Genomic DNA, 21,019 nt, shown 5'->3' with positions numbered 1-21,019 from the left:
ACCAGTTAGTACGCCTATTCCTGTGGAGGAAGCACAACCAGCTAGTCGTAGTTTAGCATCTATCGCATTTGATGTTGTTAAATCGTATGTGCGTATCTTCCCATCTTGGAAATATTATACTGAAGATGAAGGAAAATGCCAGTTGCAGGTGTTTGTCCAGGAGTTATGTGTAAGTAATGTTATTCATGGCAATTACTTTGCTTCGTCCCATACATCCTACCTCCATGATGGTTATAATACAGCAAATTTTCCCATTTTTCTCTATAGAGAAGGACCGATTTGGAAACTCAGGATGAGGTAACCTGTGCTAATACCTCTGCTATCTTCAAGAATGCTTGGTGGCAGTATCGGAATTACCTAAAGAAAACGTACTTCACCGGCAAACAAACTCATCAAATTCCCTTACGTTCTCCTGAGACACATTTACTGGACGATGACTGGGAACGCCTTGTTCTGTACTGGTCCCGAACCAAGAATGTGGTAAGGTCTATGAGCTCATTTTCTATTTTTAAGTATTATATTCTTGCGTCTTACTATACTCTGTTCATGTAGAACAAGTGCCTAAACCTGAAGAACAACTGTTCTAATTTAAGATTCCATTGCTATCATAGTTCAAAAAAGCGCTAGGCGTTAATTGTGCGTTTTGCCACCGCCTTGCGCTTTACTGACCAAAGCGCATGCTTATGCGCAGTTATGCACAGATTATGCGTAGTTATGCGCAATGCGTTTTGCCAACGCCTAGAGCCTAGGCGCGCTTAAGCGCTCGCTTAGGCGCGCCTTTTTTAACTATGATTGCTTTGCTCTTGTATCACTGTATTTACTCATACAAACTTATTTTTAAATTGAAGGATCCAATCGAAACTCCAATGGCACAGCAGGTATGTTCACGCATGTTTCTTTAACAGGTTTGCTCTTATCAATAGCTCTGTTGATTTCAATTTCAATTGTGTATACAGTTGACTTTCATATCATGCACATTACTAGCATCACAACAGAGCCAATAGTGTTGTTGTACATGTAGACCCGTGGTACCCATCTGAAATCTTGTTGTGCCGTGTTGTTTCCCACGCTTTGTATTCTTTCACTGCTTTGTCTTGAACTGATATGATTTGAACCGTGTCTCTATTTTGATTTGGCAAGACAATGCAGTGACCATAGGACATAGATATATGTTTGTTTGATGCTTTTATTATGTACTAGTACTTGGCAATAGAAGACTTGGTAGTTTAATCCTGTCCACCTTACTAATGAACTGGTTCACCGAAATGAGTTTCATATACTAGTACATGCTAAACTTGTTATGTGTCTGCTTGTTTCTTCTTTTAGAATGCTGACAGAATATTGGGGAAGAGTGCCTTATTAAGCAATGGTAAAGGAAGTAATGCAGATAAGGTTCAGGATAGTGACACATCCTTGTTGGTCTCCAACAAAGCTGATAAAACAGCTAAGGAAGACTATCTTGAAGACAGCGAGACAACCCCAAAGTCCTATCTTGGTTTAGTGTTCGAGTTACTGGCCACTACCGCTTGCACAAGCTATTCAAACTCACTGTCTGAATCAGTTCGGCTTCTTGAGTCTCAACTACAAGCTGAAAGACATCGATCAGCTGTGCTGCGACAAGAAGCGGAAGGACTGCGGAAGTCCCTGGAGCATTCAGATGCATACTTTCTGGTGCAACAGCAAGCATTGGAGGATTTTAGCACCAAACAGGACAAAGCTAATCAGCTTGCTAAGCTTATTGCCAGCATGGTGGATACCCAGGATAACGTTTCTTGAGCTCTCTTCTGAAGTTGTTTCAGTTATGCTCTTGTTTTGCTGCCACGTTTATTTGCACTGGTGGCCAATTTTGACGGCCAATGTATGTAATGTGCTGCTTTGTTCCCTATATTTGCAATGGTGGCGAACTTTGATGCCTAGTGGATGTAATATGTGTAATAGCGGTAATAGGCTAGCGTTACTTGCTTGCTTATTTATTTCCTTATTGTCTTGTTTAGTTGTTTGCTTGTAGTCACTGTAGTTCTTTTTCTGTTTTTTCTAGTGGCCACAATAGCCTATTTTTGGTAACTAGGCCAAAATAATCATGGCAATACACGGACTGTTGTAACCATGGGCCTCCTGCAGGCCGTGTGATCCATCGGCCTTCTATACGGGCCTTAGGGTCCATGGGCCTTCTACGGGCCATAGGGTCTATGGGCCTTCCACGGGCCGTACAATCCATGGGCCTTCTACGGGCCGTACTATCCATGGGCCTCATACGGGCCGTAGGATCCATGGGCCTTCTACGGGGCGTATCATCATTTTGCCAATCATGGGCCGTACTATTCGTGGACCATAACGGGCCGTTAATAGGCCGTATTTAATAACTCTATGAAAACAGCCCAACGGGTTTTTTTGACATGAAAACGGCCCAACGTATTAATGGTCCGCAAATGGGCCGACTGTAACGATGGGCTGAATTTGGCCCACAAGCAGAAAATGACAGTGACGGGCCGTATGTAACCGAATGCTGCAAATGAGCCCAAGAATCAATGGGCCCTGAGAAGGCCGAAAGATAACTTGGGCTGGAAACGGCCCAATGGAATAACGGGCCGTTAATGGGTATAAAGTTATACACTGTTCATTATGGGCCAGTTTCACCACGGGCCGTTAATGGGCCAAGAGTTACAAAGGTCCACACATGGGCCGGAAGTTAAAACGGGCTGAATCATATTGGACGGCCCAGATGACGCTACTGGGCCTAATTCGGATAGGGCATAACGGGCCCTGGGTTAGCGGGCTGTAAATGGGCTATATGCGAACAGGCCATTAACAGGCTTTCCCTGGGCCGGCCCGCCACCTTTTGACCAAGTCAAATGGGCCGGCCTTTTCACAGGAATGGGCCTCTGTTGGGCCGTGCCACGTGTCGCCGTATCATAGGCGCCTTCGGTCCAATGAGCGGATGACATCTGTCCCAACGGTGAGCCGACACGTGTTTCCTCCAGCCAATGATGATTTTACACGTGGAAAATCCCCATTGGTCGGGGCTGTTAACGGGTTATCGGATCCAAAACCCGACCCGATAGCTTAACGGTGTTCCGTTACGGTGGATGCCACGTGTCGGTCACCCTTGACGAAAGCACTTCTGTGACGCACGATTTATCGTCATGGAAGTGCACACTTCCGTGATGATAATTTTGGCAATGTCATGGAACACTTCTACGACAGCACAGGTATGACTATCTTGATTCTGCCATAAATTTGTCATGGATGTACATGCATGACAGAAAACGCGACCTACTGTGACAAACACGTATCATCACGAAAGTGTATTTTTTTGTAGTGTGTCCTATGGTGCTCTCCGTGTCGCGCAAGCATGAGGGATCCCGCCTGTAGGGTGTTGCAATACGTTCATGATTCGCTTATAGTGGGTTGCTTGAGTGACTGAAACACAAACCCGAGTAAGGGGGTTGTTGCGTATGGGATAAAGAGGACTTGATGCTTTAATGCTATGGTTGGATTTTACCTTAATGATCTTTAGTAGTTGCGGATGCTTGCTAGAGTTCCAATCATAAGTGCATATGATCCAAGTAGAGAAAGTATGTTAGCTTATGCCTCTCCCTCATATAAAATTGCAATAATGATTACCGGTCTAGTTATCGATTGCCTAGGGACAAATAACTTTCTCGTAACCAAAAGCTCTTTACTAAAACTAACCTAGTTGTGTCTTTACCTAAACAACCCCTACTTTTTATTTACGTACTCTATATTATCTTGCAAACCTATCCAACAACACCTACAAAGTACTTCTAGTTTCATACTTCTTCTAGGTAAAGCGAACGTCAAGCGTGCGTAGAGTTGTTGAAAGTGCGTTATATCGACTAGAGGGGGGTGAATAGGCGATTTTTATGAAAGTCTTCAAAACGTGGAAGTTATGAAGACAAACGATTGAAATAAACCTATTACCCTGCAGCGGAAGGTAGACTGCACTAGGCAAGCCATAGTCAAGTATTCAATAGAGTGAAAGCACAATGACTAATAGCAGCAATGTAGTAAGGATCAGGTAGGAAGATATTATGAAGCCAAACAGAACACGCAGTCACTCAGTGAAGATAAAAGATAGTGCAATCATACAATGACTTCACAGGGAGTAACAGTACGTAAAGAGAAGGGAAGGATGAAACCAGTGACTCGTTGAAGACAATGATGTTTTGGACCAGTTCCAGTTGCCGTGACAACTGTACGTCTAGTTAGGGCGGCTAGGTATTTAAACCTGAGGACACACAGTCCTGGACACCCAGTCCTGAACACGCAGCTCAGGACACCCAGTCCTCACCGTATTCCCCTTGAGCTAAGGTCACACAAACCTCGCCCAATCACTCTGGTAAGTCTTCAAGGTAGACTCCCAAACCTTCACAGACTTCGTTCACAGGCGATCCACAATGTCTCTTGGATGCTCAGAACGCGACGCCTAACCGGCTGGAGGATTCACAGTCCTCAAGTGTAATAAGTCTTCAGATCACACAGACAAGAAGACTTAAGTGATGCCTAATTCTCTTTGTCTTTGGGTGGTTAGGGCTTTATCCTCGCAAGGAATTCTCTCTCAAAGGCTTCGAGGTGGGTTGCTCTCAAACGACAAAAGCCGTACACTAACTCTGAGCAGCCAACCGTTTTTGGTTGTAGGGGGTGGGCTATTTATAGCCACTAGGCAACCCGACCTGGTTTGTCCGAAATGACCCTGGGTCACTAAGGAACTGACACGTGTTCCAACGGTCAGATTTCAAACTCACTTGGCAACTTTACTTGGGCTACAAGCAAAGCTGACTTGTCCGACTCTGGACAAGATTCGCTCTCGTAGTCTTCACTCGAAGACATAGGTTTTGGTTAAGCATCACTTCAGTCATTCTGACTGGTTCTCTTGGACCCCACTTAACAGTACGGTGGTTCCTATGACTCAACAAAGAAGAAGAAAAAGAACTACGAAAGATCTAAGTCTTCGAGCTCCATAGGCTTCATGCGATGTCTTCTCTTGTCATAGTCTTCAATGTGAATATCTTCATATACCACCTTTGACATCAATGTCTTCATACATTTTTAGGGGTCATCTCTGGTAGGAAAACCGAATCAATGAGGGACTTCTACCTATGTTATCCTGCAATTCTCACAAACACATTAGTCCCTCAACTAGGTTTGTCGTCAATACTCCAAAACCAACTAGGGGTGGCACTAGATGCACTTACAGTTGTATCGGTGGTCGATAGAACTTGAGGGAACATTTGTTTTGCCTTTAGCTCCTCGTTGGGTTCGACACTCTTACTTATCAAAAACTGTTGCGATCCCCTATACTTGTGGGTTATCAGGGGCCGGCCCCCTAGCCCTAGTACAATTCGGTTTGGGCTAGGGGGCGCGCGCCACACCTTGGCCTGCCTCCTCTATTCCACCACTAGGCCCATGAAGGCCCAATACTTCCCCAGGCGAATTCCCGTAGCTCTCCGGTACTCCGAATACCCGAATCACTCAGAACCTTTCCGATGTCCGAATATAGCCTTCCAATATATCGATTTTTATGTCTCGACCATTTCGAGACTCTTCTTCATGTTCGTGATCTCATCCGGGACTCCGAACAACCTTCGGTATATTAAATCACATAACTCATAATACAAATCGTCATTGAATGTTAAGCGTGCAGACCCTACGGGTTCAAGAACTATGTAGACATGACCGAGATACATCTCCGGTCAATAACCAATAGCGTAACCTAGATGCTCATATTGGCTCCTACATATTCTACGAGGATCTTTATCGGTCAAACCGCATAATAACATACGTTGTTCCCTTTGTCATCGGTATGTTACTTGCCCGAGATTCATCGTCGGTATTCATCATACCTACTTCAATCTCATCACCGGCAAGTCTCTTTACTCCTTCCGTAATGCAACATCCCGCAACTAACTCATTAGGCACATTGCTTGCAAGGCTTATAGTGATGTGCATTACCGAGAGGGCCCAGAGATACCTCTCCAACAATCGGAGTGACAAATCCTAATCTCGATCTATGCCAACTCAACAAACACCATCGGAGACACCTGTAGAGCATCTTTATAATCACCCAGTTATGTTGTGACGTTTGATAGCACACAAAGTGTTCCTCCGGTATTCGGGAGTTGCATAATCTCATAGTCAGAGGAACATGTATAAGTCATGATGAAAGCAATAACAGTAAAACTAAAGGATCATTTATGCTAAGCTAACGGATGGGTCTTGTCCATCACATCATTCTCTAATGATGTGATCCCGTTCATCAAATGACAACACATGTCTATGGTCAGGAAACTTAACCACCTTTGATTAACGAGCTAGTCAAGTAGAGGCATACTAGGGACACTCTGTTTTGTCTATGTATTCACACATGTACTAAGTTTCCGGTTAATACAATTCTAGCATGAATAATAAACATTTATCATGATATAACAAAATATAAATAACAACTTTATTATTGCCTCTAGGGCATATTTCCTTTAGTGGTAGCTTCACATTGGGTTTAGAAAGTGAAATCTTTTGAGGCTTGAGAATCACAATATTGGTCATACAAGCAATTCATGAATAATTAGTATAAGGAAGAGAACTTTCACATGCAAATACACTATCATGGAAATATTTTGTGATCGTGAGCCCCCATCAAAATATTATATGCCAAAATTGTTGACGTTGGACAAGGAAGACAACGTAATGGTTTATGTTTGTTCATATTCACACAGAAGTTATATTGTCATAGATCCTTCAACATGTGGTGCTTGCCCCCCATCTTTGCTAGCCAAAAATTCCTCACCAAGTAGAGATACTACTTGTGCATCCAAAAACCCTTAAACCCAAATCTTATTTTCAAGAGTCCACCATACCTACCTATATGTGGTATTCTTTTGCCATTCTAAGCAAATTTGTAAGTGCCATCTCTAATTTTCAAAATAATTTTCTCTTTTGTGTGCCCGTACCGCTTGCGAGGCAGTGAGGGGTGGCCAATATTTTCCATGCTAGATGTGTTATTCTCACGATGATTATTTATTCACTTGTCATTGCACGAGAGTAAGGCAAAGGTATTAGGGATGCCCAATCCCGAAATGAAAAATAAATTTACTTTATGTTGTCAAATAATAAATTCCTTGGAAAGTGTTGGTATGGAGGGCACCCGTGGATACGGTTAGCCATGGAAAGTGAAAGTATGGTGGAAAAAGGAATAAACTTTATTTTATATTTGGGAACCGCCTATGATATATCTAGCATGAAAATTGTTGGGAGCTCTAAGTCATTTTCGTTGGTGGGAAAAGTATGCCTGTCAAAATGTTTGTATCTCTCAATTTTCGCTTTGAGCTCTGGCACCTCTACAAATCCCTACTTCCCTCTGCGAAGGGGCTATCTTTTATTTTGGTTTTTATCATTTATGCCACTAGTTGTGTCCCACTACTCAGTTTAGCCATTAGAAGTTACAACTGCTCAAAAATGCCATCAATCCGTGAGATGCTTGCTCAAAAATGCCATTAGATATCTCAAAAATGCCATCGTTCTGTTAGATGTTTGCTCAAAATGCCATTAGACATTGTTATTTTTACGTCAAACCCGTTGACCATGTTCTATGACAAAAATAAGCCTAGACCCACATGTCAGTTCTCTCTATCTCACAATGATATGTGTGTCCCCACTTGTTAGGAGTAACCAAGCAAATAATTTTACAGGAAAATAAGAACGCTGTTGGGATCAAGTGGGCCCCATACTTTATTGTAGTGAGATAGAGGGAGAGCTGGCATGTTGGTTCATAGGTATTTATGTCATTATAACATGGCAAAAGAGATTTGAGATCACAATAATGATGTTTAGTGGCATTTTTGAGCATGTGTCTAATGAAGCGATGGCATTTTTGAGCAGTTGAAATTTCTAGTGGCAGAACTGAGTAGTGGGACACAACCGGTGGCATAACTGATAAAAACTTTATTTTTCAGTATTTAATTTTATGCAACGAGTCAAAGTATTCCTCTCTATTCCTTTTTATTTTCTCTTTCGGCAAGCATCATGTGGTGAGGAAAGATCTAGGCACATATGTCCACTTGAATATGAAGGAAATATGCCCTAGAGGCAATAATAAAGTTGTTATTTATATTTCCTTATATCATGATAAATGTTCATTACTCATGCTAGAATTGTATTAATCGGAAACTTAGTACATGTGTGAATACATAGACAAACAGAGTGTCCCCAGTATGCCTCTACTAGACTAGCTCGTTAATCAAAGATGGTTAAGTTTCCTAGCCATAGACATGTGTTGTCATTTGATGAATGGGATCACATCTTTAGAGAATGATGTGATGGACAAGACCCATCCGTTATTGCTTTCTTCATGACTTATACATATTCCTATGACTATGAGATTATGCAACTCCTGAATACCGGAGCAACACTTAGTGTGCTATCAAATGTCACAACATAACTGGGTGATTATAAAGATGCTCTACAAGTGTCTCCGATGGTGTTTGATGAATTGGCATAGATCAAGATTAGGACTTGTCACTCCGATTTTTGGGGAGGTATCTTTGGGCCCTCTCGGTAATGCACATCACTATAAGCCTTGCAAGCAATGTGACTAATGAGTTTGTTGTGGGATGATGCATTACGGAACGAGTAAAGAGACTTGCCGGTAACGCGATTGAACTAGGTATGGTGATATCGACGATCGAATCTCGGGCAAGTAACATACCAATGACAAAGGGAACAATGTATGTTGTTATGCGGTTTGACCGATGAAGATCTTCATATAATATGTAGGAGCCAATATTGTAACACCCACGATGCGGATATATCTCCCACGTGTCGGAGCACGACTTAGAGGCATAACCGCATAGTAGGCATGTCGCAAGAGGGGTAATCTTTACACATCCCATGTACTGAATATGAAAGGGATAAAGAGTTGGCTTACAATTGCCACTTCACACAATACATAAATTGCATTACATCATCCAGAATACAATCAAGGTGCGACTACGGAACCAAAATAAAGAAAGACAACCCCTAATGCTAGATCCCCGATAGCCCCAACTGGGCTCCACTACTGATCGAAAGGACGAAACAACACAACGAACACGATCTTCATCGAGCTCCCACTTGAGCTTAGTTGCGTCATCTGCACTGTATCATCGGCACCTGCAACTATTTGGAAGTATCTGTGAGTCAGGAGGACTCAGCAATCTCACACCCGTGAGACCAAGACTATTTAAGCTTATGGGTAGGAAAGGGTAGTGAGGTGGAGCTGTAGCAAGCACTAGCATGTATGGTGGCTAACTTACGCAAATGGGAGCGAGAAGAGAAGAAAAGCACGACCGATAAGCTATAATGATCAAGAAGTGATCCTGTAACGACTTACGTTCAAGCATAAAACGAGATCGTGTTCTCTTCTCGGACTCCGCCGAAAAGAGACCATCACGGCTACGCACGTGGTTGATTCATTTTAATAAAGTTAAGTGTCAAGTTTTCTACAACCGGATATTAACAAATTCCCATCTGCCCATAACCGTGGGCACGGCTTTCGAAAATTCAAACCCTGCAGGGGTGTCCCAACTTAGCCCATCACAAGCTCTCATGGTCAATGAAGGATATTCCTTCTCCCAGGACAACCCGATCAGACTCGGAATCCCGGTTACAAGACATTTCGACAATGGTAAAACAAGACCAGCAAAGCCACCCGAATGTGCCGACAAATCCCGATAGGAGCTGCACATATCTCATTCTCAGGGCACACCGGATAAGCAATCCGTACAAGTAAAACCAAACCTCAAGTTTCTCCGAGGTGGCGCTGCAAGGGGCTCTAGTTTGGACCAACACTCAGAGGAGCACTGGCCCGGGGGGTTTAAAATAAAGATGACCCTTGAGTCTGCAGAACTCAAGGGAAAAAGGCATAGGTGGCAAATGGTAAAACCAAGGTTGGGCCTTGCTGGAGGAGTTTTATTTAAGGCGAACTGTCAAGGGGTTCCCATTATAACCCAACCGCGTAAGGAACACAAAATCAAGGAACATAACACCGGTATGACAGAAACTAGGGTGGCAAGAGTGGAACAAAACACCAGGCATAAGTTCGAGCCTTCCACCCTTTACCAAGTATATAGGTGCATTAAAGTTAACAAGATATAATAATGATATCCCAACAATAATCATGTTCCAACAAGGAACAAACTTCATCTCCACCTGCAACTAACAACGCTATAAGAGGGGCTGAGCAAAGCGGTAACATAGCCAAACAACGATTTGCTAGGAAAGGTGGGTTAGAGGCTTGACATGGCAAAATGGGAGGCATGATATAGCAAGTCGTAGGTATCGCGGCATAGCAATAGAGCGAGCAACTAGCAAGCAAAGATAGAAGTGATTTCGAGGGTATGGTCATCTTGCCTGAAATCCCACAAGGAAGAAGAACGAGTCCATGAAGAAGACAAACGGACGTAGTCGAACGGATCCTCACAAACCAATGTTACCGGAACTACCGAGAAGAAGCAACACCAGAAAGAAGCAAACAACATAGTAAACAACCAAGCATAACATGGCATGATGCACAACCAAGTATGATGCATGTCCGGTTTAAATGTGCATGGCATGGAAAAGTGCAGAACCAACACTACAAGTTAAGTGGAGCTCAATAAGCAACGAGTTGCATATTGGCGGAACACCACATCAATTATTTAGTTCTCTCCCATTTAGGTACCCAACAATATTAAATGTTTGTTAAACATGGCAAGAGAGTGAAGCATAACAAAACTATACCACCTAAACAATTTAAATGGGCCAGATATAACAAACAACAAATCCGGTAAATCCCCATATGCATTTAGCAATTTGGTGCAACAACAATTTTAAAAATTTAAATGTTATTATCATGATGCGAATGACATGTGCAAGTTTATGCAATTTTTATTAAAAGTTTACAAGAGAATTATGAAGCATTTGTCACCGTGGTGGAAAGAAAACGGGTGCCACGGCAACGCTAATGAAAATGGTGCCACAGCAACATTCCGGTTCCGGTAACTCGATTGAGATACCGATGCAAAGGAGAAGCAAATGTGCGGAAGTGCGGAACATGCTAGAGATGGTGGGGTGATCCCGGATTCCAGGTGTCCCGCAAGTTGGCGACAAGGAAACGAGTGACAATTTGGACACGGTGCAAACACGAGCATCTCAAACATCGCAAGCATTCGTTCACGGATGGTCGTCTCGGGGTTATACCTTCCAAAGGAGCATTCTCAGAGCGGTTCGAGTTCGTAGAGGAAGTAGTGGTTCACGTTCGTTCGGAGAGGTACTTGATGACTCCAAGCCCTTCGGGGTCAACAGTAGTGGTACTTGGTGGAATGCATGTCGACAGTAGTTGTACCCATTTCATCGTGGAAGTAGTGATACACGGGCCGTAGTCGTACACACTCCATAGAGGATCGGGGTCACGGCGAGGAAGTTACATCCACGAGGTCGACGGTAGGGGCACACACGTGCGGATAGGAACTCGTCGTTTCATTGCGGTGTAGGGGTACACGTTTCGAAGGTGAACTTGACGAATTCGAATCCCTTCGGGGTTGTCGTGGTACTTGGGGTCTTCGGACCCGCCGGTCTCGTTCTTGCGACATAGTTAAACTTGAAGTTTTTGGTTCATGGGTCTTCGGCGACGGTATACATTCACTTGACGGCGGTGGACAAACTTGGCGGTCCTCGTCGTCCTGGTACTTGGCGTCCTCTCGGCCTTGACGGTGATGAAACGAAACGCGATGGTCGTGGTACTTGACGAATCCAGGGAACGGTAGTCGAACTTGGCGAATCACAGGGACGCTCAGGTCTGTGCAGGACTTGGTCTTGCTGTCCAGTTTAGAGAGTTGCGAGCCTTGGCGTCCATGCGACCGACAGCGAGGCCGCGCAAGGAAGAGGCCAAGAGGGCGAACTAAGGTAGAGTTGTGCGCGAGGTAGCGGCGTCAGGGCTGTTGGGGAACGTAGTAATTTCAAAAACATTCCTACGCACACGCAAGATCATGGTGATGCATAGCAACGAGAGGGGAGAGTATTGTCTACGTACCCTCGTAGACCAAAAGCGGAAGCGTTAGCACAACACGGTTGATGCAGTCGTACGTCTTCACGTCCGACCGATCAAGTACCGAATGCATGGCACCTCCGAGTTCTGCACATGTTCAACTCGATGACGTCCCTCGAACTCCGATCCAGCCGAGTGTTGAGGGAGAGTTTCGTCAGCACGATGGTGTGGTGACGATGATGATGTTCTACCGATGCAGGGCTTCTCCTAAGCACCGCTACGATATGATCGAGGTGGATTATGGTGGAGGGGGGCACCGCACACGGCTAAGAGATCAAGAGATCAATTGTTGTGTCTATGGGGTGCCCCCTGCCCCCATATATAAAGGAGTGGAGGAGGGGGAGGGCTAGCCCTCTCTATGGCGCACCCTAGGGGAGTCCTACTCCCACTGGAAATAGGATTCCCCCTTTCCTAGTAGAACTAGGAGCCCTTCCAAATAGTAGGAGTAGGAGGGAAAGAAAGGGAAGGGAAAGGGAAGGAAGGAAGGGGGTGCCCCCCCTCCCTAGTCCAATTCAAACCAGCCCATGGGGAGGGGTGCGGCCACCCTTTGAGTCCTTTCTCTCCTTTCCCGTATGGCCCATTAAGGCCCAATACGAACTCCCGTAACTCCCCGATACTCCCGAAAATACTGAATCACTCGGAACCTTTCCGATGTCCGAATATAGTCGTCCAATATATCGATCTTTATGTCTCGACCATTTCGAGACTCCTCGTCATGTCCCCGATTTCATCCGGGACTCCGAACTTCTTTGCTACATCAAAACACATAAACTCATAATATAACAGTCATCGAACTTTAAGCGTGCGGACCCCACGGGTTCGAGAACTATGTAGACATGACCGAGACACGTCTCCGGTCAATAACCAATAGCGGAACCTAGATGCTCATATTGGCTCCCACATATTCTACGAAGATCTTTATCGGTCAAACCGCATAACAACATACGTTGTTCCCTTTGTCATCGGTATGTTACTTGCCCGAGATTAGATCGTCGGTATCTCAATACCTAGTTCAATCTCATTACCGGCAAGTCTCTTTACTCGTTCCATAATACATCATTCCGCAACTAACTCATTAGTTACAATGCTTGCAAGGCTTATAGTGATGTGCATTAACGAGAGGGCCCAGAGATACCTCTCTGACAATCGGAGTGACAAATCCTAATCTCGAAATACGCCAACCCAACAAGTACCTTTGGAGACACCTGTAGAGCACCTTTATAACCACCCAGTTACGTTGTGACGTTTGGTAGCACACAAAGTGTTCCTCCGGTAAACGGGAGTTGCATAATCTCATAGTCATAGGAACATGAATAAGTCATGAAGAAAGCAATAGCAACAAACTAAACGATCAAGTGCTAAGCTAACGGAATGGGTCAAGTCATTCACATCATTCTCCTAATGATGTGATCCCGTTAATCAAATGACAACTCATGTCTATGGTTAGGAAACATAACCATCTTTGATCAACGAGCTAGTCAAGTAGAGGCATACTAGTGACACTTTGTTTGTCTATGTATTCACACATGTATTATGTTTCCGGTTAATACAATTCTAGCATGAATAATAAACATTTATCATGATATAAGGAAATAAATAATAACTTTATTATTGCCTCTAGGGCATATTTCCTTCAGTCTCCCACTTGCACTAGAGTCAATAATCTAATTCACATCGCCATGTGATTTAATATCAATAGTTCACATCACGATGTGATTAACATCCATAGTTCACATCGACATGTGACCAACACCCAAAGGGTTTACTAGAGTCAATAATCTAGTTCACATCGCTATGTGATTAACACCCAAACACTACTAAGGTGTGATCATGTTTTGCTTGTGAGAGAAGTTTAGTCAACGGGTCTGCCACATTCACATCCGTAAGTATTTTGCAAATTTCATGTCAACAATGCTCTGCACGGAGCTACTCTAGCTAATTGCTCCCACTTTCAATATGTATCCAGATTGAGACTTTGAGTCATCTGGATTAGTGTCAAAACATGCATCGACGTAACCCTTTACGACGAACCTTTTGTCACCTCCATAATCGAGAAACATATCCTTATTCCACTAAGGATAATTTTGACCAATGTCCAGTGATCTACTCCTAGATCACTATTGTACTCCCTTGCCAAACTCAGGGCAGGGTACACAATAGGTCTGGTACACAGCATGGCATATTTTATAGAACCTATGGCTGAGGCATAGGGAATGACTTTCATTCTCTCTCTATCTTCTGCCGTGGTCGGGTTTTGAGTATTACTCAACTTCACACCTTGTAACACAGGCAAGAACTCCTTCTTTGACTGTTCCATTTTGAACTACTTCAAAATCTTGTCAAGGTATGTACTCATTGAAAAACTTATCAAGCGTCTTGATCTATGTCTATAGATCTTGATGCTCAATATGTAAGCAGCTTCACCGAGGTTTTTCTTTGAAAAACTCCTTTCAAACACTCCTTTATGCTTTGCGGAATAATTCTACATTATCTCCAATCAACAATATGTCATTCACATATACTTATGAGAAATGTTGTAGTGCTCCCACTCACTTTCATGTAAATATAGGCTTCACTGCAAGTCTATATAAAACTATATGCTTTGATCAACTTATCAAAGCATATATTCCAACTCCGAGATGCTTGCACCAGTCCATAGATGGATCGCTGGAGCTTGCATATTTTGTTAGCACCTTTAGGATTGACAAAACCTTCTCGTTGCATCATATACAACTCTTCTTTAATAAATCCATTAAGGAATGCAGTTTTGTTTATCCATTTGCCAGATTTCATAAAATGCGGCAATTGCTAACATGATTCGGACAGACTTAAGCATAGATACGAGTGATAAACTCTCATCGTAGTCAACACCTTGAACTTGTCGAAAACCTTTTTGCGACAATTCTAGCTTTGTAGATAGTAACACTACTATCAGCGTCCGTCTTCCTCTTGAAGATCCATTTAATCTCAATGGCTCGCGGATCATTGGGCAAGTCAATCAAAGTCCATACTTTGTTCTCATACATGGATCTCATCTCAGATTTCATGGCCTCAAGCCATTTCGTGGAATCTGGGCTCATCATTGCTTCCTCATAGTTTGTAGGTTCGTCATGGTCAAGTAACATGACCTCCAGAACAGGATTACCGTACCACTCTGGTGCGGATCTCACTCTGGTTTACCTACGAGGTTTCGGTAGTAACTTGATCTGAAGTTTACATGATCATCATCATTAGCTTCCTCACTAATTGGTGTAGTAGTCACAGGAACAGATTTTTGTGATGAACTACTTTCCAATAAGGGAGCAGGTACATTTACCTCATCAAGTTCTACTTTCCTCCCACTCACTTCTTTCGAGAGAAACTCCTTCTCTAGAAAGGATCCATTCTCAGCAATGAATATCTTGCCTTCAGATCTGTGATAGAAGGTGTACCCAACATTTTCTTTTGGGTATCCTATGAAGACGCACTTCTCCGATTTGGGTTTGAGCTTACCAGATTGAAACTTTTTCACATAAGCATTGCAACCTCAAACTTTAAGAAATGACAACTTAGGTTTCTTTACCAAACTATAGTTCATACGGTGTCGTCTCAACGGATTTAGATGGTGCCCTATTTAATGTGAATGTAGCTGTCTCTAATGCATAACCCCAAAATGATAGTGGTAAATCGGTAAGAGACATCATAGATCGCACCATATCTAGTAAAATACGGTTACGACATTCGGACACACCATTACACTCTGGTGTTCTAGGTGGCGTGAGTAGTGAAACTATTTCACATTGTTTTAACTGAAGGCCAAACTCGTAACTCAAATATTTTACTGCTGCGATCATATCATAGAAACTTTTATTTTTGTTACGATGATTCTCCACTTCACTCTGAAATTCTTTGAACTTTTCAAATGTTTCAGACTTGTGTTTCATCAAGTAGATATACTCATATCTGCTCAAATCATCTATGAAGATCAGAAAATAATGATACCTGTCGCGAGCCTCAATATTCATCGGACCACATACATCAGTATGTATGATTTCCAACAAATCTTTTGCTTGCTCCATTGTTCCGGAGAACAGAGTCTTAGTCATCTTGCCCATGAGGCATGGTTCGCAAGCATCAACTGATTCATAATCAAGTGATTCCAAAAGCCCATCAGCATGGATTTTCTTCATGCGCTTTACACCAATATGACCTAAATGGCAGTGCCACAAATAAGTTGCACTATCATTATTAACTTTGCATCTTTTGGCTTCAATATTATGAAAATGTGTATCACCACGATCGAGATCCAACAAACCATTTTCATTGGGTGTATGACCATAGAAGGTTTTATTCATGTAAACAGAACAACAATTATTCTCTAACTTACATGAATAACCGTATTGCAATAAACATGATCCAATCATATTCATGCTCAACGCAAACACTAAATAACATTTATTTTAGGTTTAACACTAATCCCGAAAGTATAGGGAGTGTGCGATGATGATCATATCAATCTTGGAACCATTTCCAATACACATCGTCACTTCACCCTTAACTAGTCTCTGTTCATTCTGCAACTCCCATTTCGAGTTACTATTCTTAGCAACTGAACTAGTATCAAATACTAAGGGGTTGCTATAAACATTAGTAAAGTACACATCAATAACATGTATATCAAATATACCTATGTTCACTTTGCCATCCTTATTATCCGCCAATTACTTGGGGTAGTTCCGCTTCCAATGACCAGTCCCTTTGCAGTAGAAGCACTCAGTTTCAGGCTTAGGTCCAGACTTGGGTTTTCACTTGAGCAACAACTTGCTTGCCGTTCTTCTTGAAGTTCCCCTTTCTTCCCTTTGTCCTTTTACTTGAAACTAGTGGTTTTGTTTACCATCAACACTTGATGCTTTTCTTGATTTCTACCTTCGTCGATTTCAGCATCACGAAGAGCTTGGGAATCGTTTCCGTTATCCCTTGCATATTATAGTTCATCACGAAGTTCTACTAACTTGGTGATGGTGACTAGAGAATTCTGTCAATCACTATTTTATCTAAAAGATTAACTCCCACTTGATTCAAGCGATTGTAGTACCCAGACAATCTGAGCACATGCTCACTACTTGAGCTATTCTCCTCCATCTTTTAGCTATAGAACTTGTTGGAGACTTCATATCTATCAACTTGGGTATTTGCTTGAAATATTAACTTCAACTCCTGGAACATCTCATATGGTCCATGACGTTCAAAACGTCTTTGAAGTCCCGATTCTAAGTTGTTAAGCATGGTGCACTAAACTATCAAGTAGTCATCATATTGAGCTAGCCAAACGTTCATAATGTTTGCATCTGCTCCTGCAATAGGTCTGTCACCTAGCGGTGCATCAAGGACATAATTCTTCTATGCAGCAATGAGGATAAACTTCAGATCACGGATCCAATCCGCATCATTGCTACTAACATCTTTCAACTTAGTTTTCTCTAGGAACATATCAAAAATAAAACAGGGGAGCTAAACGCGAGCTATTGATCTACAACATAGGTATGCTAATAGTACCAGGACTAAGTTCATGATAAATTTAAGTTCAATTAATCATATTACTTAAGAACTCCCACTTAGAAAGACATCCCTCTAATCTTGTAAGTGATCACGTGATCCAAATCAACTAAACCATAACCGATCATCGCGTGAAATGGAGTAGTTTTCAATGGTGAACATCACTATATTGATCATATCTACTATATGATTCACGCTCGACCTTTCGGTCTCCGTGTTTTGAGGCCATATCTGTTATATGCTAGGCTCATCAAGTTTAACCTGAGTATTCCGCGTGTGCAACTGTTTTGCACCCGTTGTATTTGAACATAGAGCCTATCACACCCGATCATCACGTGGTGTCTCAGCACGAAGAACTTTCGCAATGGTGCATACTCAGGGAGAACACTTATACCTTGATAATTTAGTGAGAGATCATCTTATAATGCTACCGTCAATCAAAACAAGATAAGATGTATAAAAGATAAACATCACATGCAATCAAAAATATGTGACATGATATGGCCATCATCATCTTGTGCCTTTGATCTCCATCTCCAAAGCATCGTCATGATTTCCATCATCACCGGCATGACACCATGATCTCCATCATCTTGATCTATATCAATGTGTCGTCACATGGTCGTCTCACCAACTATTGCTCTTGCAACTAATGCTATCGCATAGCAATAAAGCAAAGCAATTATTTAGCGCTTGCATCTTATGCAATAAAGAGACAACCATAAGGCTTCTGCCAGTTGCCGATAACTTCAACAAAACATGATCATCTTATACAACAACTTATATCTCATCGCGTCTTGACCATATCACATCACAACATGCCCTGCAAAAACAAGTTAGACGTCCTCTACTTAGTTGTGCAAGTTTTACGTGGCTGTTACGGGCTGAGCAAGAACCATTCTTACCTACGCATCAAAACCACAACGATAGTTTGTCAAGTTAGTGATGTTTTAACCTTCTCAAGGACCGGGCGTAGCCACACTCGGTTCAACTAAAGTTGGAGAAACTGACACCCGCCAGCCACCTGTGTGCAAAGCACGTCGGTAGAACCAGTCTCGCGTAAGCGTACGCGTAATGTCGGTTCGGTCCGCTTCATCCAACAATACCGCCGAACCAAAGTATGACATGCTGGTAAGTAGTATGACTTATATCGCCCACAACTCACTTGTGTTCTACTCGTGCATATGACATCTACGCATAAAACCAGGCTTGGATGCCACTGTTGGGGAACGTAGTAATTTCAAAAAAAAATCCTACGCACACGCAAGATCATGGTGATGCATAGTACGAGAGGGGAGAGTGTTGTCTACGCACCCTCGTAGATCAAAAGCGGAAGTGTTAGCACAACGCAGTTGATGTAGTCGTACGTCTTCACGATCCGGTCGATCAAGTACCGAACAAACGGCACCTCTGAGTTTTGCACACGTTCAACTCGATGACGTCCCTCGAACTCCGATCCAGCCAAGTGTTGAGGGAGAGTTTCGTCAGCACGACGGCGTGGTGACGATGATGATGTTCTACCGATGCAGGGCTTCGCCTAAGCACCGCTACGATATGATCGAGGTGGATTATGGTGGAGGAGGGCACCGCACATGACTAAGAGATCAAGAGATCAATTGTTGTGTCCATGGGGTGCCCCCTGCCCCCGTATATAAAGGAGTGGAGGAGGGGGAGGGATGGCCCTCTCTATGGCGCGCCCTAGGGGAGGAGTAGGACTCCCCCTTTCCTAGTAGAACTAGGAGCCCTTCCAAGTAGTAGGAGTAGGAGGAAAGGAAAGGGAAGGGAAAGGAGAAGGAAGGAAGGGGGCGCCCCCCCTCCCTAGTCCAATTCGGACCAGCCCATGGGGAGGGGTGCGGCCACCCTTTGAGGCCTTTCTCTCCTTTCCCGTATGGCCCATTAAGGCCCAATACGAATTCCCGTAACTCCCCGATAATCTCGAAAATACCCGAATCACTCGGAACCTTTCCAATGTCCGAATATAGTCGTCCAATATATCGATCTTTACGTCTCAACCATTTTGAGACTCCTCGTCATGTCCCCAGTCTCATCCGGGACTCCGAACTCCTTCGGTACATCAAAACACATAAACTCATAATATAATTGTCATCAAACTTTAAGCGTGCGGACCCTACGGGTTCGAGAACTACGTAGACACGACCGAGACACGTCTCCGGTCAATAACCAATAGCGGAACCTGGATGCTCATATTGGCTCCCACATATTCTACGAAGATCTCTATCGGTCAAACCGCATAACAACATACGGTGTTCCCTTTGTCATCGGTATGTTACTTGCCCGAGATTCGATCGTCAGTATCTCAATACCTAGTTCAATCTTGTTACCGGCAAGTCTCTTTACTCGTTCCGTAATACATCATTCCGCAACTAACTCATTAGGTACAATGCTTGCAAGGCTTATAGTGATGTGCATTACCGAGAGGGCCCAGAGATACCTCTCCGACAATCGGAGTGACAAATCCTAATCTCGAAATACGCCAACCCAACAAGTACCTTTGGAGACACCTGTAGAGCACCTTTATAACCACCCAATTATGTTGTGACGTTTGGTAGCACACAAAGTGTTCCTCCGGTAAACGGGAGTTTCATAATCTCATAGTCATAGGAACATGAATAAGTCATGAAGAAAGCAATAGCAACAAACTAAACGATCAAGTGCTAAGGTAACGGAATGGGTCAAGTCATTCACATCATTCTCCTAATGATGTGATCCCGTTAATCAAATGACAACTCATGTCTATGGTTAGGAAACATAACCATCTTTGATCAACGAGCTAGTCAAGTAGAGGCATACTAGTGACACTCTGTTTGTCTATGTATTCACACATGTATTATGTTTCTGGTTAATACAATTCTAGCATGAATAATAAACATTTATCATGATATAAGGAAATAGATAATAACTTTATTATTGCCTCTAGGGCATATTTCCTTCAAGGGCATGGTCGGCGGACAGAGCAGCTCCGGCGACAGCGGGATGCGGCAGGAGGACAAGAAGACGGCGCGACGCTCGCCGGTAACGAGGAGGAAGCAGGGGCGTAAGCGCGGCGCTCCAGTTGAGGGACTTAGCGCGCAGGGGCGTCGTGGGGATGGCGTTGGTCCTCTCCTCTAGTGAAGCACGAACGACGGACGAGCAGGCGACCTTCAGGCGACGGAGGCGAGTCCTGCCGGTATGGTGGTGCTCCGAACGGGCGAGGAAAGGCAGGGGCACGCGGCTGACATTCACGAGCGCGAGGGCTCAGTGGCCCTGGGAGGACGGCGTTGGGAGCTGCGGCCCTATTCGCGAGCGAGGAGAGGGAGAGAGATGGGGATCGGGCCAGAGGCTCTGGCGGCGCGACAGAGAAGGTGAGGGAGAGAGCGAGGGAGGTCGAGGAGATGGGGGTTCGAG

The sequence above is a fragment of the Triticum aestivum genome, chromosome 2A, assembly GCF_018294505.1.
Source record: "Triticum aestivum cultivar Chinese Spring chromosome 2A, IWGSC CS RefSeq v2.1, whole genome shotgun sequence".
Lineage (NCBI taxonomy): Eukaryota > Viridiplantae > Streptophyta > Magnoliopsida > Poales > Poaceae > Triticum > Triticum aestivum.
The sequence above is the reverse complement of the archived record's forward strand: the minus strand, read 5'-3'. Positions refer to the sequence as shown.